Raw genomic sequence first — 22,099 nt, forward strand, 5'->3', positions numbered from 1 at the left:
AAACAGTAGAGTTTCCTCAAAAAGATAAAAACAGAGCTACCCTGCGACTCAGCAATTGCACTACTGAGTATTCACCCCAAAGATACAGATGTCATAAAAGAAGGGACACATGCACCCCAGTGTTCATAGCAACAATGTCCACAATAATCAAACTGTGGAAGGAGCTAAGACATTCATCAATAAACGAATAGATAAAAAAGATGTAGCTCATATATAAATGGAATATTACTCAGCCATTAGAAAACATGAATACATACCATTTACACTGATGTGGATAGAAGTGAAGGTTATTAGCTAAGTGAAGTAAGTCAGTCAAAGAAAGAAAACTGTCATACTGTTTCACTCACATGTGGAATCTAAGAAACAGGACAGAGGATCATAAGGGATAGGAGGGAAAACTGAACGGGAAGAAATCAGAGAGGGAAACAATCCATAAGAGACTCTTACCTCTGGGAAACAAAGGTTTCTGAGGGTTACAGAAAGGAGGGGTGGGGGATGGGATGACCAGGTGATGGGTATTAAGGAGGGCACATGTTCTGAGGAGCACTGGGTTTTATGCACAATTACTGAATCATTGAACACTACATCAAAAACACTAACAATGAAAATACAGAAAGGGAAATTAGAAAATTGATTCCATTTACTATGGCACCAAGAAACATAAAATACCTGGGAATAAACCTAACCAAAGAGGTAAAGGATCTGTACTCAAGGAACTACAGAACACTCATGAAGGAAATTGAAGAAGACACAAAAAGATGGAAGACCATTCCATGCTCATGGATTGGAAGAAAAAACATTGTTAAAATGTCTATACTGCCTAGAGTAATCTATACTTTCAATGCCATTCTGATCAAAATTCCACCAGCATTTTTCAAAGAGCTGGAGCAAACAATCCTAAAATTTGTATTGAATCAGAAGAGACCCCGAATTTCTAAGGAAATGTTGAAAAAGAAAAACAAAACTGGGGGCATCATGTTGCCTGATTTCAAGCTTCATTACAAAGCTGTGATCACCAAGACAGCTTGGTACTGGCATAAAAACAGACACATACACCAGGGGAACAGAGTAAAGAGCCCAGATATGGACCCTCGACTCTTCCAATAATCTTCGACAAAGCAGGAAAAAATATCCAGTGGAAAAAAGACAGTCTCTTCAATAAATGTTCCTGGGAAAATTGGACAGCTATGTGCAGAAGAATGAAACTCGACCATTCTCTTATGCCATACACAAAGATAAACTCAAAATAGATAAAAGACCTCAACATGAGATAGGAATCCATCAGAATCCTAGAGGAGAACATAGGAAGTAATCTCTTCGATATCAGCCACAGCAACTTCTTTCAAGATATATCTCCAAAGGCAAAGGAAACAAAAGAAAAAATGAATTGTGAGGACTTCATCAAGATCAAAAGCTTCTGCACAGCAAAGGAAACAGTCAACAAAACAAAGAGGCAACTGACAGAATGGGAGAAGATATTCGTGAATGACACTACAGACAAAGGACTGATAACCAGGATCTATAAAGAACTCCTCAAACTCATCACACACAAAACAGATGATCACACCAAAAAAAATGGGCAGAAGACATGAACAGACACTTCTCCAATGAAGACATACAAATGGCTATCAGACACATGAAAAAATGCTCATCATCACTAGCCATCAGTGAGATTCAAACCAAAACCACATTGAGATACCACCTTACACCAGTTAGAATGGCCAAAATTAGCAAGACAGGAAGGAACGTGTGTTGGAGAGGATGTGGAGAAAGGGGAACCCTCTTCCACCGTGGGTGGGAATGCAAGTTGGTGCAGCCACTTTGGAAAACACTGTGGAGGTTCCTTAAGAATTCAAAATAGAGCTTCCCCATGACCCTGCAATTGCACTACTGGGTATTTGCCCCAAAGATACAGATGGAGTGAAAAGAAGGGCCATCTGTACCCCAATGTTTATAGCAGCAATGGCCACAGTCGCCAACCTATGGAAAGAACCAAGATGCCCTTCAACGGACGAATGGATAAGGAAGATGTGGTCCATATACACTATGGAGTATGATGCCTCCATCAGAAAGGATGAATACCCAATTTTTGTATCAACATGGACGGGACTGGAAGAATTATGCTGAGTGAAATAAGTCAAACAGAGAGTCAATTATCATATGGTTTCACTTATTTGTGGAGCATAAGGAATAACATGGAGGACATCGGGAGATAGAGAGGAGAAGGGAGTTGAGGGAAATTGGAGAGGGAAAAGAACCATGGGAGACTATAGACTCTGAGAAACAATCTAAGGGTTTTGGAGGGGAGGTGGGTCAAGGGTTGGGTGAGCCGGGTGGTGGGTATCATGGAGGGCACGTATTGCATGGAGCACTGGGTGTGGTGCATAAACAATGAATTCTGTAACTATGAAAAGAAATTTAAAAAATAAAATTTTAGATTGGGGGGGCGGAGTCAAGATGGCGGAGAAGTAGCAGGCTCTGACTACTTCAGCTAGCTGGAGATCAGCTAAATAGCTTATCTAAAGATTGCAAACACCTGAAAATCCATCCACAGATCGAACAGAAGAAGAACAGCAATTCTGGAAACAGAAAAACAACCACTTTCTGAAAGGTAGGACCGGTGGAGAAGTGAATCCAAAGCGACGGGAAGATAGACCCCGGGAGGAGGGGCCGGCTCCCGGCAAGCGGCGGAGCAACAAAGCACAAGATCAGGACTTTTTAAAAGTCTGTTCCGCTGAGGGACATTGCTCCAGAGGCAAAACGGGGGCGAAGCCCACGCGGGGTCAGCGTGGCCTCAGGTCCCGCAGGGTCACAGAAGGATCGGGGGTGTCTGAGTGTCGCAGAGCTTGCGGGTATTGGAATGGGAAAGCCAGCTGCAGAGACAGAGCCGACAGTAAGCTCACAGCTCGGGGTGACCTTGAACTGGTCGCAGGCTCAGTGAGCTCAGAGCATGGCTGGAGGTCTGGCAGATGGGAGTGGCTGGGTGCTGTTCTCTGAGGGCGCACTGGAGACTGGGGCCCTGGGCTCTCGGCTCCTCTGGGCCAGGCTGAAGACCAGGAGGCCGCCATTTGTATTCCCGCCCTCCGGAACTCTACTGAAAGCGCTCAGGGAACAAAAGCTCCTGAAAGCAAACCCAAGCGGATTACTCAGCCCGGCCCCTGATAAGGGCGGTGCAATTCCGCCTGGGGCAAAGACACTTGAGAATCACTACACCAGGCCCCTCCCCCAGAAGATCAACAAGAAATCCTGCCAAGACCAAGTTCACCTACCAAGGAGTGCGGTTTCAATACCAAGGAGAGCAGCAGAATTCCAGAGGAGGAGAAAGCAAACAACGGAACTCATGGCTTTTTCCCTGTGATTTTTTTTTTAGTCTGGCAGTTAATTTAATTTTTTTTCTTTTTTAATTTTTTTCTCTTCTTCTGCTAAAATTTTTATTAACTTTTATCCTTTGCTTTTTTAACGATTTTTAATTAGTTTGTCTAATATATATTTTTTCTTTTTTACATTTTTCTTATTTGTTTTCTTTTTTATTAATTCTTTTCTTTTCTTTTTTTTTCTTTCTTCCTTTTTGAACCTCTTTTTATCCCCTTTCTACCCCCTCAGGATTTGGGATCTCTTCTAATTTGGTTAAAGCATATTTTCCTGGGGTTATTGCCACCCTTTTAGTATTTTACTTGCTCCTTCATATACTCTTATCTGGACAAAATGACAAGACGGAAAAATTCAACACAAATAAAAGAACAAGAGGCAGTACCGAAGGCTAGGGACCTAATCAATACAGACATTGGTAATATGTCAGATCTAGAGTTCAGAATGACAATACTCAAGGTTCTAGCCGGGCTCAAAAAAGGCATGGAAGATATTAGAGAAACCCTCTTGAGAGATATAAAAGCCCTTTCTGGAGAAATAAAAGAACTAAAATCTAACCAAGTTGAAATCAAAAAAGCTATTAATGAGGTGCAATCAAAAATGGAGGCTCTCACTGCTAGGATAAATGAGGCAGAAGAAAGAATTAGTGATATAGAAGATCAAATGACAGAGAATAAAGAAGCTGAGCAAAAGAGGGACAAACAGCTATTGGACCACGAGGGGAGAATTCGAGAGATAAGTGACACCATAAGACGAAACAGCATTAGAATAATTGGGATTCCAGAAGAAGAAGGAAGAGAGAGGGGAGCAGAAGGTATACTGGAGAGAATTATTGAGGAGAATTTCCCCAATATGGCAAAGAGAACGAGCATCAAAATTCAGGAGGTTCAGAGAACGCCCCTCAAAATCAATAAGAATAGGCCCATACCCCGTCACCTAATAGTAAAATTTACAAGTCTCAGTGACAAAGAGAAAATCCTGAAAGCAGCCCGGGAAAAGAAGTCTGTAACATACAATGGTAAAAATATTAGATTGGCAGCTGACATCCACAGAGACCTGGCAGGCCAGAAAGAGCTGGCATGATATTTTCAGAGGACTAAATGAGAAAAACATGCAGCCAAGAATACTATATCCAGCTAGGCTATCATTGAAAATAGAAGGAGAGATTAAAAGCTTCCAGGACAAACAAAAATTGAAAGAATTTGCAAACACCAAACCAGCTCTACAGGAAATATTGAAAGGGGTCCTCTAAGCAAAGAGAGAGCCTACAAGTGGTAGATCAGAAAGGAACAGAGACCATATACAGTAACAGTCACCTTACAGGCAATACAATGGCACTAAATTCATATCTCTCAATAGTTACCCTGAATGTGAATGGGCTAAATGCCCCTGTCAAAAGACACAGGGTATCAGAATGGATAAAAAAACAAAACCCATCTATATGTTGCCTCCAAGAAACCTATTTTAAGCCCGAAGACACCTCCAGATTTAAAGTGAGGGAGTGGAAAAGAATTTACTATGCTAATGGACATCAGAAGAAAGCAGGAGTGGCAATCCTTATATCAGATCAATTAGATTTTAAGCCAAAGACTATAATAAGAGATGAGGAAGGACACTATATCATACTCAAAGGGTCTGTCCAACAAGAAGATTTAACAATTTTAAATATCTATGCCCCCAACGTGGGAGCAGCCAACTATATAAACCAATTAATAACAAAATCAAAGAAACACATCAACAATAATACAATAATAGGGCACCTGGGTGGCTCAGTGGGTTAAGCCTCTGCCTTCGGCTCAGGTCATGATCTCAGGGTCCTGGGATCGAGTCGCGCATCGGGCTCTCTGCTCAGCAGGGAGCCAGCTTCCCTCTCTCTCTCTCTCTCTCTCTCTCTGCCTGCCTCTCCATCTACTTGTGATTTCTCTCTGTCAAATAAATAAATAAAATCTTTAAAAAAAATAATACAATAATAGTAGGGGACTTTAACACTCCCCTCACTGAAATGGACAGATCATCAAAGCAAAAGATCAACAAGGAAATAAAGGCCTTAAACGACACTCTGGACCAGATGGACATCACAGATATATTCAGAACATTTCATCCCAAAGCAACAGAATACACATTCTTCTCTAGTGCACATGGAACATTCTCCAGAATAGATCACATCCTCGGTCCTAAATCAAGACTCAATCGGTATCAAAAGATTGGGATCATTCCCTGCATATTTTCAGACCACACTGCTCTAAAGCTAGAACTCAACCACAAAAGGAAGTTTGAAAAGAACCCAAATACATGGAGACTAAACAGCATCCTTCTAAAGAATGAATGGGTCAACCGGGAAATTAAAGAAGAATTGAAAAAAATCATGGAAACAAATGATAATGAAAATACAACGGTTCAAAATCTGTGGGACACAACAAAGGCAGTCCTGAGAGGAAAATATATAGTGGTAAAAGCCTTTCTCAAGAAACAAGAAAGGTCTCAGGTACACAACCTAACCCTACACCTAAAGGAGCTGGAGAAAGAACAAGAAAGAAACCCTAAGCCAAGCAGGAGAAGAGAAATCATAAAGATCAGAGCAGAAATCAATGAAATAGAAACCAAAAAGACAATAGAGCAAATCAACGAAACTAGGAGCTGGTTCTTTGAAAGAATTAATAAAATTGATAAACCCCTGGCCAGACTTATCAAAAAAAAAAAAAGAGAGAGAGAGAAAGGACCCAAATAAATAAAATCATGAATGAAAGAGGAGAGATCACAACTAACACCAAAGAAATACAAACTATTATAAGAACATACTATGAGCAACTCTACGCCAACAAATTTGACAATCTGGAAGAAATGGATGCATTCCTAGAAACATATAAACTACCACAACTGAACCAGGAAGAAGTAGAAAGCCTGAACAGACCCATAATCAGTAAGGAGATTGAAACAGTCATTAAAAATCTCCAAACAAACAAAAGCCCAGGGCCAGACATCTTCCCAGGGGAATTCTACCAAACATTTAAAGAAGAACTAATTCCTATTCTCCTGAAACTGTTCCAAAAAATAGAAATGGAAGGAAAACTTCCAAACTCATTTTATGAGGCCAGCATCACCTTGATCCCAAAACCAGACAAGGATCCCATCAAAAAAGAGAGCTATAGAGCAATATCCTTGATGAACACAGATGCGAAAATACTCAACAAAATACTAGCCAATTGGATTCAACAGTACATTAAAAGGATTATTCACCACGACCAAGTGGGATTTATTCCAGGGCTGCAAGGTTGGTTCAACATCCGCAAATCAGTCAATGTGATACAACACATCAATAAAAGAAAGAACAAGAACCATATGATACTCTCAATAGATGCTGAAAAAGCATTTGACAAAGTACAGCATCCCTTCCTGATCAAAACTCTTCAAAGTGTAGGGATAGAGGGCACATACCTCAATATCGTCAAAGCCATCTATGAAAAACCCACCGCAAATATCATTCTCAATGGAGAAAAACTGAAAGCTTTTCTGCTAAGGTCAGGAACACGGCAGGGATGTCCATTATCACCACTGCTATTCAACATAGTACTAGAGGTCCTAGCCTCAGCAATCAGACAACAAAAGGAAATTAAAGGCATCCAAATCGGCAAAGAAGAAGTCAAATTATCACTCTTCGCAGATGATATGATACTATATGTGGAAAACCCAAAAGACTCCACTCCAAAACTGCTAGAACTTATACAGGAATTCAGTAAAGTGTCAGGATATAGAATCAATGCAGGGGCGCCTGGGTGGCTCAGTGGGTTACGCCTCTGCCTTCAGCTCAGGTCATGATCTCAGGTCCTGGGATTGAGCCCCGCATCGGGCTCTCTGCTCAGTGGGGAGCCTGCTTCCTCCTCTCTCTCTGCCTGCCTCTCTGCCTACCTGTGATCTCTGTCTGTCAAATAAATAAAATCTTTAAAAAATAAATAAATAAAATAAATGCACAGAAATCAGTTGCATTTCTCTACACCAACAGCAAGACAGAAGAAAGAGAAATTAAGGAGTCAATCCCATTTACAATTGCACCCAAAACCATAAGATACCTAGGAATAAACCTAACCAAAGAGGCACAGAATCTATACTCAGAAAACTATAAAGTACTCATGAAAGAAATTGAGGAAGACACAAAGAAATGGAAAAATGTTCCATGCACCTGGATTGGAAGAATAAACATTGTGAAAATGTCTATGCTACCTAAAGCAATCTACACATTTAATGCAATTCCTATCAAAGTACCATCCATCTTTTTCAAAGAAATGGAACAAATAATTCTAAAATTTATATGGAACCAGAAAAGACCTCGAATAGCCAAAGGAATATTGAAAAAAAAAAAAGCCAAACTTGGTGGCATCACAATTCTGGACTTCAAGCTCTATTACAAAGCTGTCATCATCAAGACAGCATGGGACTGGCACAAAAACAGACACATGGATCAATGGAACAGAATGGAGAGCCCAGAAATAGACCCTCAACTCTATGGTCAACTAATCTTCCACAAAGCAGGAAAGAATGTCCAATGGAAAAAAGACAGCCTCTTCAATAAATGGTGCTGGGAAAATTGGACAGCCACATGCAGAAAAATGAAATTGGACCATTTCCTTACACCACACACAAAAATAGACTCAAAATGGATGAAGAACCTTAATGTGCAAAAGGAATCCATCAAAATCCTTGAGGAGAACACAGGCAGCAACCTCTTCGACCTCAGCCGCAGCAACATCTTCCTAGGAACATCGCCAAAGGCAAGGGAAGCAAGGGCAAAAATGAACTATTGGGATTTCATCAAGATCAAACCTTTTGGACAGCAAAGGAAACAGTTAACAAAATCAAAAGACAACTGACAGAATGGGAGAAGATATTTGCAAACGACATTTCAGATAAAGGACTAGTGTCCAGAATCTATAAAGAACTTAGCAAACTCAACACCCAAAGAACAAATAATCCAATCAAGAAATGGGCAGAGGACATAAACAGACATTTCTGCAAAGAAGACATCCAGATGGCCAACAGACACATGAAAAAGTGCTCCATATCACTCGGCATCAGGGAAATACAAATCAAAACCACAATGAGATATCACCTCACACCAGTCAGAATGGCTAAGATCAACAAGTCAGGAAATGACAGATGCTGGCGAGGATGCGGAGAAAGGGGAACCCTCCTACACTGTTGGTGGGAATGCAAGCTGGTGCAGCCACTCTGGAAAACAGCATGGAGGTTCCTCAAAATGTTGAAAATAGAACTGCCCTATGACCCAGCAATTGCACTACTGGGTATTTACCCTAAAGATACAAACATAGTGATCCGAAGGGGCACGTGCACCCGAATGTTTATAGCAGCAATGTCCACAATAGCCAAACTATGGAAAGAACCTAGATGTCCATCAACAGATGAATGGATCAAGAAGATGGGGTATATATACACAATGGAATACTATGCAGCCATCAAAAAAATGAAATCTTGCCATTTGCGGCAACATGGATGGAACTAGAGCGTATCATGCTTAGTGAAATAAGTCAAGCAGAGAAAGACAACTATCATATTATGTCCTGATATGAGGAAGTGGTGATGCAACATGGGGGCTTCAGTGGGTAGGAGAAGAATAAATGAAACAAGATGGGATTGGGAGAGAGACAAACCATAAGTGACTCTTAATCTCACAAAACAAACTGAGGGTTGCTGGGGGGAGGGGGTTTGGGAGAAGGGGGTGGGATTATGGACATTGGGGAGGGTATGTGCTTTGATGAGTGCTGTGAAATGTGTAAACCTGGTTATTCACAGACCTGTACCCCTGGGGATAAAAATATATGTTTACAAAAAATAAAAAATTAATTAATAAATAAATAAGTAAAATTTTAAAAAAGAACTAATGATGTACTACATGTTAGGTAACTGAACATACTAAAAAAAAAAAAAAAAAAAAAAAAAAAAACACAACAATTCTGAACTATTGCACACCTAATGACAGACCAGTAAAATATATGGAGCAAAATGTGTAGGATTAAAGTGAGAGACTGACATATCTATGATAATAGTCAGAAGCTTCAGTATCCCATTTCCAATAATGGATAGAACAAGACAGAAGGTAAGTAAAGAACCACGACTTGAACAACACAATAAGCCAACCAATCACACACACACACAGACACACACATCACACCACCCAACAACAACAACATACACCTTATTGTCAAATGTACATGGATCATTCTCCAGGTAGAACCATAAGTTATGCCACAAATAAGTCCCAACAGATTTTAAAAGATAAATATTATACAGTATCTTCTCTGACTACATTGGGATAAAGGTGGAAATCTTCACTTTACAACAGTAAAAGTGAAAAAATACATGCATACATACATTCATGTAACTTAAACAACACTCTCTTAAGCAACCAAGGGATCAAAGTAGAAGTCACAGAGGAAATTGGAAAACAGTTAAGGATCAATGAAATTGAAAGCAGAATTAAAAGGATCTTAAGAGAATGCTACAAGCAGCAATACACCAACACATTGGGTAACATGCATGAGATGGATGAATTCCTAGAACTCCACAACCTAAGACTAAATAATGAAGAAATAAAAAACCTGAACAGATCAATAACTGATAAGGAAATTGGGCCTGTTGATCAAAATACCAACAAATAAAGCTCTGGACCTAATGGTTTTGCTGGTGAATTCTACCAAATATTTAAGGAGAAACAAATACTAATCTCAAGCTTTTCCAAAATATTGAAGAGGAAGGAGCACTTGCGATTTGTTCTATGAAGCCAGCCTGACCCTTACATCAAAACCAAACACAATAAAGAACCACGGACCAATGTCCCGTAGGAACCTGATGCAAAAATCCTCAACAAATACTAGCAAGCCAAATCCAGCAGCATATTAAAAGGATTATACACCAGGACAAAGTGGAATACATTCCTAGAATGTAAGGATGTCTCAACATACAAAAATTGAACAACGTAATACACCACATTAACATAACGAAGGCAAGAAACACACATGATCATCTCAACTGATGCAGAAAAGACATTGGACAAAATTGAACACACATACGTGACTTGAAAAACTACTCAACAAGCCAGGGACACAAGGAAACTACCTCAACATATCAAAGCCACATACAGAAAACCAACAGCAAACATCATACTCAATGGTGGATGTCTGAGAACTTTTCCTCTAAAATTAGGAACAAAGAAAGGATATTCATTTTCACCAATTCTATTCAACATAATACTGGAAATTCTCAAGAGGAAATTGGCAAGAATGAGAACCAAAATCATCCAAATTGGAAAGAAAGAAGTAAAACTATCTGTTTACAGATGCTATGATCTTATATGTAGAAAAACCTATAAATTTTGTACACACACACACACAGTGTTAGAACAATAAATTTAGTGAAATAGTAGTACACAAATTCAACACAAAAGAACTAGTTGCATTTCTATACACTAACCATGAACAATGTAAAAAGGAAATTAAGAACACAATTCCATTTGTAATAGCATCAAAAAGAAAACGATAGAAATAAACTTAACCAAGGAGATAGAAGACTTATACAGTAAAGACTACAAGCCGTTGCTGAAAGAATTTTTTTTAAAAACTTAAATAAAGGGGAGCCTGGGTGGCTCAATGGGTTAAGCCTCTGCCTTCGGCTCAGGTCATGATCCCAGGGTCCTTGGATCGAGCCCCGCATCGGGTTCTCTGTTCAGGGGGAGCTGCATCCTCCTCTCTCTCTGCCTGCCTCTGCCTACTTGTCATCTCTCTGTCAAATAAATAAATAAAATCTTTAAAAAAAAAAATACCCACCACCAGGCTCACCCAACCTCCCAGCCCCCACCCCTCCAAAACCCTCAGATTGTTTCTCAGATTCCACAGTCTCTCATGGTACACCTCCCCTTCCAATTTCCCCCAACTCCCTTCTCCTCTCCATCTCCCCTTGTCCTCCATGCTATTTGTTATGCTCCACAAGTAAGTGAAACCATATGATAATTGACTCTCTCTGCTTGACTTATTTCACTCAGCATAATCTCCTCCAGTCCCGTCCATGTAGCTACAAAAGTTGGGTATTCGTCCTTTCTGATGGAGGCGTAATACCCCATAATGTATATGGACCACATCTTCCTTATCCATTCGTCCGTTGAAGGGCATCTTGGTTCTTTCCATAGGTTGGTGACTGTGGCTACTGCTACTATGAACATTGGGGTACAGATGGCCATTCTTTTCACTACATCTGTATCTTTGGGGTAAATACCCAGGAGTGCAATGGCAGGGTCATAGGGAAGCTCTAGTTTTAATTTCTTAAGGAATCTCCACCCTCTTCTCCAAAGAGGCTACACCAACTTGCATTCCCACCAACGGTGAAAGAGGGTTCCTCTTTCTCCACATCCTCTCCAACACATCTTGTTTCCTGTCTTGCTAATTTTGGTCATTCTAACTGGTGTAAGGTGATATCTCAATGGGGTTTTAATTTGAATCTCCCTGAGGGCTAGTGATGATGAACATTTTTTCATGTGTCTGATAGCCATTGGTATGTCTTCATTGGGGAAGTGTCTGTCCATGTCTTCTGCCCATTTTTCAACATAATTATCTGTTTTGTGTGTGTTGACTTTGAGTTCTTTATAGATCCTGGATATCAGTCCTTTGTCTGTAGTGTCATTCGCGAATATCTCCTCCCATTCTGTCGGTTGCCTCTTTGTTTTGTTAACTGTTTCCTTTGCTGTGCAGAAGCTTTTGATCATGATGAAGTCCTCAAAATTCATTTTTTCTTTTGTTTCCTTTGCCTTTGGAGACCTATCTTGAAAGAAGGTGCAGTGGCCAATGTCGGAGAGGTTACAGTCTATGTTCCCCTCTAGGATTCTGATGGATTCCTGCCTCACATTGAGATTGAATACCTTTTATTTCTCTTTGTTGTCTGATTGTTGTTTCTAGGACTTCCAATACTATGTTGATAAAGGGTGGTGAGAATGGGCATCCTTGTCATGTTCCTGATCTCACGGGGAATGCTGTCAGCTTTTCCTCAATGAGGATATTTGCTGTGGGTTGTTTTTTTTTGTTTGTTTTTTGTTTTTTCATAAATAGTTTATGTGGAGTTGAGGAATATTCCCTCTATCCCTATGCTTTGAAGCGTTTTAATCAGGAACAGATGCTGGATTTTGTCAAATGCTTTTTCTGCATCAATTGAGAGGACCATGTGGTTCTTCTCGCTTCTCTTGTTGATTTGTTCTATCACATTGATAGATTTGCAAATGTTGAACCATCCTTGTAGCCCAGGGATGAATCCCACCTGGTCATGGTGGATAATCTTTTTAATGTGCTGTTGAATCCTTTTAGCTAGGCTCTTGTTGAGAATCTTGGCATCCGTATTCATAGTGATATTGGTCTGAAATTCTTTTTGGTGTGGCGTTTGCCTGGTTTGGGGGTCAGGGTAATGCTGGCTTCATAAAAAGAGTCTGGAAGTTTTCCTTCTTCTTCAATTTTTTGAAACAGCTTCAGAAGAATAGGTGTTATTTCTTCTTTGAAAGTTTGGTAGAATTCCCCAGGGAATCCATCAGGTCCTGGGCTCTTGTCTTTTGGGAGGTTTGTGATCACTGCTTCAATCTCGTTACTAGATATCGGTCTATTCAGGTTGTCTATTTCTTCCTGGTTCAATTTTGAAAGTTTAAAGTTTTCCAGGAATGCAGCCATTTCATCTAGGTTGCTTAACTTATGGGCATACAACTGTTGATAATAACTTCTGATGATTGTTTCTACTTCCTTAGAGTTAGTTGTGATCTCTCCCTTTTCATTCATAATTTTATGAATTTGGGCTTTCTCTCTTTTCTTTTGGATTAGTGTGGCCAATGGTTTATCGGTCTTATTGATTCCTTCAAAAAACCAGCATCTAGTTTCATTGATGCATTCTACTGTATCTCTAGTTTCTGTCTCATTGATCTCTGCTTTAATCTGGATTATTTCACTTTTGGGGTATGGTGTTGGCTTAATTTGTTGCTGATTCTCCAGTTCTTTAAGGTATAGAGACAGCTTGCGTATTCTGGATTTTTCAGTTTTTTTGAGGGAGGCTTGGATGGCTATGTGTTTCCCCCTTAGGACCACCTTTGCTGTATCCCATAGGTTTTGGACCGAAGTGTCTTCATTCTCATTGGTTTCCATGAATTGTTTCAGTTCTTCTTTGATCTCCTGGTTGATCCAAGCATTCTTAAGCAAGGTGGTCTTTAGCTTCCAGGTGTTTGAGTTCCTTCTGAGCTTTTCCTTGTGATTGAGCTCCAGTTTCAAAGCACTGTGATCTGAGAATGTGCAGGGAATCATCTCAGTCTTTTGGTATCATTTGAGCCCTGATTTGTACCCAGTATGTGGTCTATTCTGGAGAAGGTTCCATGTGCACTTGAGAAGAATGAGTATTCTGCTGTTTTAGGGTGGAATGTTCTGTATATATCTATGAGGTCCATTTGGTCCAATGTGTCATTCAATTCTCTTGTTTCTTTATTAATGCTCTGCTTGGATGATCTGCCTATTACTGAGAGAGGTGTGTTAAGATCTGCTACTAATGTATTAATATCAGTATGACTTTTTCTCTTGATTAACAGTTTTCTTATGTAACGGCTGCTCTCCTGTTGGGGGAATAAATATTTACAATTGTTAGATCTTCTTGGTGGATAGTCCCTTTAAGAATTATGTAGTTTCTTTCTGTATTTATGACTACAGTCTTTAGTTTAAAATCTAACTTATCTGATATGAGAATCACTACCCCAGCCTGTTTTTGAGGCCCATGGGCAAGAAAGATGCTTCTCCATCCCTTCACTTTCAGTCTGGGTGTATCTTTAGGTTCAAAATGGGTCTCTTGTAGACAACATATGGATGAGTCCTGTTGTTTTATCCAGTCTGCAACCCTGTGCCATTTTATGGACACAGTTAGGCCATTCACATTGAGAGTGATTATTGACAGATACGTTTGTATTGACATCGTGTTACCTGTGAGTCTTTGTTTCTATAGATTGTCTCCATATATTTCTGTTCAATTATATTCTTGGGGTTTTTTTCCTCCTTTACAGAATACCCCTTAATTTTTCTTGTAGTGCTGGCTTGGTGATCGCATACTCTTTTAAGTCTTGCCGGTCTTGGAAGCTCTTTATCTCTCCATCCATTTGAATGTCAGTATTGCTGGATAAAGTATTCTTGGCTGCATGTTCTTCTCATTTAGTGCCCTGAATATATCTTTCCAGCCCTTTCTGGCTTGCCAGGTTTCTGTGGACAGGTCTGACATTATTCTGATGGACCTTCCTCTGTACATAAGGAATCTCTTCTCCCTAGCTGCTTTCAAGAGCTCCTATCTACAATTATTTACTGTATACAATTATTTACAATAATTTTCACAATCACGTGTCTTGAGGTCTTTCTAGATTCTATGATCTTGGGGGAAGAGCTTTCTGCCTTTAGGACATAAACACTGATTCCATTTGCCAGATTGGGAAAATTTTCATAGACAATTTGTTCAACTATATCCTCTAGTCCTTTTTCTGCACCCCCCCCCAGGGATTCTAATAATTCTGACATTGGAACACTTCATAGCATCATTTATTTCCCTAATTCTGTGTTCATGGCTTCTAAGCTGTTTGTTCCAGGTCTCCTCATGACCTTTTTCCTCTATCAGTTTGTTTCCAGATCAATAATTCTATCTTCTGCCTCAGTTACCCTAACTTTTAGAGAATTTAGATTAGATGGGAACTCATTGAGAGCATTGTTAACATCATCCCTGGTGGCTTTCCCTTCTGCCCTAATCAATTCTATTTTGTCATCAAAGGCTTTCTCCACCCTAGCCATCGCCTGGATAATTGTTAGCCTGATTTCCCTTTCTGACGTACTGTTGATGTCCATATCCAATAGCTCTGAAGGAGAGGGCCCAGTCTCTGAATTGTTCTTCTGTTGGGCATTTGTCCTCCTAGTCATTTTGGTGACAGATGACTGAACGGATGTGTAGCTGAATGTATCAACTGTGGTGCAGGCAAGGTGCACCCTGGAACACTTCTGAACACTTCAGAAGTCCCCACCAAAAAGAGATAAAAAAGAAAAAGGGGGGGAAGAAAAAAGAAAAGAGAAGACCCAGCCAGAATGGGCCCCAAAGGTAAGATTTATAAAGTATACCAACAAAAACAGACAAACAAAAAGACTGACAAAAGTAAATGACAAGGGAAAAAAAAAAAAAAGAACCCAGCCAAAATGAACCCCAAGTATAAGATTTATACACAACCAGAACAAAAACAAATACACAGAAACACTGACAGAAGAAAAAGATGGAAGGGTGGTTATAAATTGTCAGTGCGGTGAGGAAGCTTCTTTTGATTCTTCCAGGATGTTTCTTGATATCTTTGTTAAAGGACTCAACTTTCCTGAGATAAAGGGGAATCCAAACTGGTTTTGCCTTCTTCTATAGGTAAGGCAGACAAGGGTTTCAGACATTCCTGAAGCACGGCCGCTTTCTTTGTGGGCTACAGGTTTCTCTTGTTTTCCCTTGCTTAAAAAACATGTTTATCCCTAACAAGGTACTGCATGTTGGCTAATTGAATTTCAATTTAAAAATGTGTTTATTGTGGTAAAATATGCAAATTTAACATCTTAAACCTTCTTACGTGTACTGTACTGGGGATATTAAATACATCCATAGAGTCATGAAACCATCAGTATCACCCACCTCCATAACTCTTTAAATCTCAAAAACCTGAAACAATAACTCCCCATTCCTACCACCCCCACCGCCCCTGCAGTCCCACTCCCTGTCTCTGTGACTGACGACTCTGGGGACCACATGCAGGTGAAATCATGCAGAATCCATCCTTCTGATGGCTGTGTCACCAGCGTAGTGTCCTCCTGGCTCACCCGTGCTGTAACGTGAGCCAGGATTTTTTCCTGTTTAAGGTGGGCTACAACTTCATTGTGTGTACAGACCTGTTTTGCTTAGCTGGTCATCCGCTGGTGGATGCCTAGATTACTTCCACGTTTTAAGCTCTGCAAATAATGTTATGAATGTGGGTGTGCAGATATTCCTTCAAGACTTTCTTTTTCAATCCTGACACATACCAGTTTTTTTTAAGATATGTGAGACCATGGGATGGTGGTCCGGATGTTTTCTTTTTTAAAGATTTTATGTATTTATTTGAGAGAGAGAGAGACAGCCAGGCAGGGGCAGAGGGAGAAGCAGGCTCCCCACTGAGCTGGGAACCCGATGTGGGGCTCAATCCCAGGACCCTGAGACCATGACCTGAGACGAAGGCAGACGCTTAACCCACTGAGCCACCCAGGTGTCCAAGAGATGTTTTTTTACTCTGTAAACTTAGGTAAAAGCATTTTGCTGTGCATGGGGTGGCCTCATCCTCACCAGACAGGGGCTGCGTCATGTGTACCCAGAGGACTCAGGCCCTGAGCTCAGGGCTGCGCTCCCTCGCCAAGCGCTCCAAGCTGCTGTCCATGGTCCTGCTTTTTGTTTTTCTGAGGTGCCATGATTTCTCTTAATACATAAATTTCAGTTTTTTATTTAAGCATGTCCTGGGCTGCGTCCTGACAGCCCTCGGGAAGCTCTCCCCTTCTCTCTCTGGAGAATCTAAAAGACTTGTTCACTCTGTGCGGAAAGCCCGGGACGGGGCCGCAGGGCAGGCCCAGGGGGACTCGATGGCCACGCTCTTCCGATGGGCATGGGCGCTCCACACACAGGCTCCCAGGGCACAGCTGTCGGGTGAGGGCACACTCTCCCGTGGGCCTCCCAGCTCTGCTTCTGGGGTCACAGAGAGACCCGAGGAGGTTGCTGACATGGTTTCTGCTGGCTGTGGGAACCCGGGACACAGCTGCCCTCCAAACACACACTTAGACATCAGATTGTTTTGAGCTGCCAGCAGCTAAAAACAACCAGACACGATTAAACTCCCTGACCCCTCCTTTCTAGCAGGAGAGGCAGTATTTCCTGATGGCACCAGGGCTCCCCATGCATGCCCCTGCTCTCCAGAGCTCTGCTCCCACCCCTCCGCTTCCCGTGGCCTCCACAACGTGTCCTTCCCCTTCTTTCAGAGTCGCAGCAGCCCGAGTGACTCAGCCCTCGCATGCTGCTCTCCCGTTGGCCTGCGTCTTCCTAGTCTGCTTGTCGGGGTCCAGCCAATGAAGCTAAGACCAGAGAGTGGGGTCCCTCCCGGCCAAGGCAAGCCCCTCCCTCAACCCTGAAGGAGTAGGGGAGGGGATGGTGCAAGATCTTCATGGGGAGTCTGTACTGAGGCCCCTTGAGGGGAGCCTGTGGGAGGGGCAATGCGCAAGCCCTGGGCAGCCCCACTGGGACAGAGCCAAGGGGTTCGTGGACCCCTGGGTCGCATCCCATGGGCAGGTAGGTGGTGCGGGCGGGGGACGTCGGCAGACCCGGGCACCTGGCGTGCACAGTCTGAGGGATGAGACCTGAGTCTAGGGGGCCCCAGCTGGACAGAGGCCAGGGGCCAGGCCCGTGCAAGCTGAGCGGCTGTCACGATCATGGATGAGACTTCCGTCCTCGAGACCACTGGCCAGCGAAAGGCACAGGGCCCCAGGGGAGAGGCCGCCCCTCACCGGAGCTCCTTTGGTGCCTCTAGAACATCCCACACGGAGGGATACATGCAGTCAGATAAGACGACACCCCATGTTGCTTCCAAGCTGACTTCGGGGGACGCGCAGAAGGACCCCCAGGTTCCTGTTCACCCCCAACCTCTGGGGCGATGTGGGTAAACACGGAAGGTGCTGGAGGGACCGTGTGAAGCTGGCTTGAGCACAGCTATCCAGCCCCGAAGGTCAAGACCCACTGAGCCACTCTGAAGTCAAGGGTCCGTGGGGTCTGCACACAGGGTCAGAGCCGCACCGCGGGCTTCAGACATGGTGCTGACGGGGAAGCCAGACAGGGAAGCTGACAGCACGTCCAGCATAGCCTGGGAATTACAGGGGAACGTTGCAGGGACAGCTCAGGGCTCAGAAATCTCTCAACCACGAAAACAGGGCCCTTAAATTTTGTACTTTTTTATTAGCACAAGATAAGCTCTGAAGTAGGTTTCTGTCCAACTCAACATCTCAAGTCCCCACAGAGCCAGAACAGCTCTCAATCTGGGCGCCAATGAGGATGGCGGCCATGGGCAGGGGTGCGTCCAGCAGACGCAGACCGGACTGCTGCCCTCCCACAGCCCACCCGTGCACCCGCGGGTTCAGGACTCACGCCCCGAGGGGTGGGCTCCACTAAGCCACACGGGAGGTACATGGTGCCCAGACGATCCTCACGCCTGGAAAATGCTGGGCGAGGGTGTATGGTGCGGGCCGAGGACCGTGGGGCCACAGGGGACGATGGAACTTGGACCTGCCTATGGCAGGCGGCCGCCCACAAGCAGCCGGCGCCTGATGATGGCGTCCGTCCTCTGCGCCGCTCCCACCTGAGCCAAGGGCACACCCCAGGCCCCCACGCTCCCTGCAACAAAGCTTTCACACAGAAAGATACGTGACAGCGTCTGTGCGTGTGCTGTATGTAGACGTTATATACACGCATGTGACACATGTGCTCTGGTCGTTGCTGGTGTGTGTACACATCACACGTGCATCAGACGTGTGCGTCCTACACGTGCCTAGACCAGTGCGCGCGCGGCACACACGAGGGCCTCGCATGCAGGCACGTGATCTCACACGGCAGCAGAGGACGGACAGACGCGCACGCAGCGTCCACACGGAGAGAACACCGGATGCCCACAGTAAGTGACCGCGCAGACGCGTGATCCAACTGGAAAGCGATCCCACCCTCCGGATGTAAGCCGCGGAGACCCGGTCCCCGCCAGGAGCCGTTCAGGAGGGACGGCCTCCACCTGGCCCCAGCCCGGGGCTGGTGAACGTTGCTGCCCGGGGCCCCAGCGGAAGCGGGCACTTCCCGCTGTCAGGAGAACAGCGCGGGGAGCCACCCTTCCTGGCAGGCCCCGGACCTGCGCGGGAGGCAGAGGCCAGGCCGCTGGGCTTGCTGGCTGTGCGCCGGGGGACGGGCCCCTGCCCTTCCCTGTCCCCGCTGCCTGTTCCACAGTGCCACAGCTCTCAGAAGCCGTGAGACGCCCACTCGCAGCTGGCACTCATGCTGGCGGCCAGCTGTGTCTGGACAGAGGAGGGACACAGGTGAGGCTGGGCAGCATCTGCGTGGGGCAGGGTCGGGGGCAGGCAGCAGCTGACAGATGGGGTCGTCCCCAGAAAAGCACCTCGGCACAGAGCGGACTCCCAGGACCAGGCAGGGCAGGAGAACAGCAGGGAGTCCGCCCTGTGACGGCTGCGCTCGGCACCCGGGACAGGATCTGAGCTGCACCCACACGCCCCGGTCTTCACAAACGGTCACACAGCTGAGCTAGCGCACACACTGCCAAGAAACGTCCCAGGGCCCTGCCTGGAGATCTGGAGGGGCCAGCCAGGGTGTCCCTGACCCATTGAGCATAACGGGCCTCCGGGGACCTCAGGCCTCAGCGCCTCGGGAAGCCGGCCATGCTCTGCCCGGCCCTGCTGGCGTTCACACGCATCTGATTTCCCGGGAGGGGTCGACTCCCACCCAGAGCGCCGGCAGCACTCTGTCCACCGGACTCCAGCCTGCAGACGGGCTGGGCAGGGTCAGGCTTAGGGTGGGTCCCGGCAGGGCTGACCCACCCTGGGAGCTGCCACGACCAGGACGTTCGGAAGGTACAAGCCGGTTGTCTGTGGCCTACAGAGGGGTCACCTGCTGCTGCCAGATCCAGGCTGCGGGGCGGGGCTGTGGGGCGGGGCTGTGGGGCGGGGCTGTGGGGCGGGGCTGTGGGGCGGGGCTGTGGGGCGGGGCTGCAGAGTCAGAGCCGAGGGCCCGGCTGGCCTCCTGTGCTGTCCCCTAGGGCCTGCTGCACGAGGACCGCTCGGGCTCTGACATGTCCGTTCCGGGGGTGCCGTCTGAGAGCATTTTCAGAGCCAAGGTGAATATTCCTCAGAACCAGACCCAGAATTTCAACACAGGGAAAGTGCATAGCCTCGCCCGCTTCCTTGCGAAAGGCTATTCTGGAGAGATCGGACCCTGGGAGCTGGGCTGGGGACACTGTGTGGTCTCTGAGGAAGACAGTGCACGGCCATGCCCTCAGCAGGAACTCAGCCTGCCCCGCGCGTTGACCGGGGATAGCAGGGCCTGGCACCAAGCTCATCGAGCCTCGTCTTCCCACCAGACGTGCCGCAGATCCTGATGCTCCGTGAGCACCCACAGGCCACACTCTGGCCGGCGGAGTGGGCCGCACCGTGGCCGGGAGCGTGGCCGGGCTCTGCGGCTGGCCGCCATCACAGGGGGCCACGCTGCGTCAGCCAGGGGCGTGGGGAGGCTTCACCTGGGACAGGTCCGCGGCGGGGTCCCCACGACACTCCCTGCACCACAGCGGTGGCCACAGGCATTTTGCAAAGCTGCCCCGGAGATATTTCTAGGACAACAGGCTTCCTCCTCCCGGCCTGCCCCACGCAGAGGAGCGTGACCCTCCCCAGAAGCCCAGGGGCTGTGCGCCTCTCTGGGGAGGGGGTGCACAAAAAGAGCCACGGCCACATCTCTGAGGTCACGACCTGAGGAGACCTGGCTTCTGTTGAGACTCGGGTGCCAGGCACCGCGCAGCCATCCCGGGAAAGCCTCGTGCCACAGTGGGAAGCCCCCGGGGGCCCAAGCCCCAGATGCCAGGAGGAGCCTGGAAAGCTCACGAGCGTGAGTGTGAGCAGAGCGGACTGGAGGGCTCTCCGCCCGCAGACCCCTGACTACAGGCATGAGCACGGGCCCCATGTCACGCGGACGCCACACCAGCAGACCAGCATCTGAAACTTGGACGGGCTTCTGCGGGGGAGCCCCAAGCCCAGGGGAATGACAGGGGATGCAGCACAAGCCCCCCCCACTACCCCCACCCTGTCTTCCAGGCTCCTGGCACAGCTGGGTGGTGGGGGGGGACTTACAGGCTCCCAGGGTCCCCATGCAAGGCCTGCATGGTGGTAATGGACAGCCCTGGGCTGCACACTTGGTCCTCCAAGACACGAGAAATAGAGGGTTCCTGTTCTCCGGCACAGCCATTGAGACTCAGCCCACATGCCAGGAGGTGCCGCACACTGTCCCTCAGGGAAAGGGGAGCATCGACCTCACGACCGCCAGGAGCTCTGTCCATGCACCGAAGACTCCTCTGTCCTTTACAACACAGGCGTGGCAGGGATACTAGCTTCCCTCTGCCGGGGCATAGAGCACCAGCCTTCAGACGGAGCTGGGCCACGGATGATGGAACAGGAGGACGACATTCTGGGTGGGAGGCATCTTGCTGTGTGGACAGGACAAGTGTGAGGCTGGTCCACAGGTATGGGTCAGGGGCCACACTGCAGGCTCACAGGGGCACAAGGAGGAGCCCACCAGGGCTGGAGGCACCGCAGGGCTCAGCAGAGAGCAGGTTATGCTGGTCTGCGGGGGAGCAGGCAGCAGGCATTTCCCTGCAGGAGGCAGAGAGCAAGGAAAACATGTGTAGAGTTGGGGGAGGGGAGGATCCTGAGCTCTCCCGGGGGCCCCCGGGCACTCACCACACCCCACCCCCGCACACCCACGTGGCACAGCCTTAGCCGTGTCTGGAGGCCCCCCAGCTCCTCTGAGACAGAAACCACCCAGAAGAAAAGGGAACTTCAGGAAGCAAGCCAAGCCCCTCGGTTTCGATCCTGTTCTT

The 22,099-nt window shown here is 45.9% G+C and overlaps 1 long non-coding RNA gene and 1 gene segment (V, D, J or C); one reads left to right on the forward strand and one right to left on the reverse strand.

Annotated features, from left to right (window-relative positions):
* LOC309858064 (Ig gamma chain C region-like) overlaps positions 1 to 22,099 on the forward strand; it is a 64,883-nt gene that overhangs the window by 35,633 nt on the left and 7,151 nt on the right.
* On the reverse strand, positions 18,398 to 21,905 carry LOC309858067. Its single transcript, XR_014308031.1, has 2 exons — positions 20,219 to 21,905; positions 18,398 to 20,170 (listed from the first exon to the last, which is right to left on the reverse strand). It is a non-coding gene; the product is annotated as an uncharacterized lncRNA (long non-coding RNA).

Source organism: Mustela nivalis (assembly GCF_964662115.1).
Source record: "Mustela nivalis genome assembly, contig: HAP1_SCAFFOLD_1825, whole genome shotgun sequence".
Classification (NCBI taxonomy): Eukaryota; Metazoa; Chordata; class Mammalia; order Carnivora; family Mustelidae; genus Mustela; species Mustela nivalis.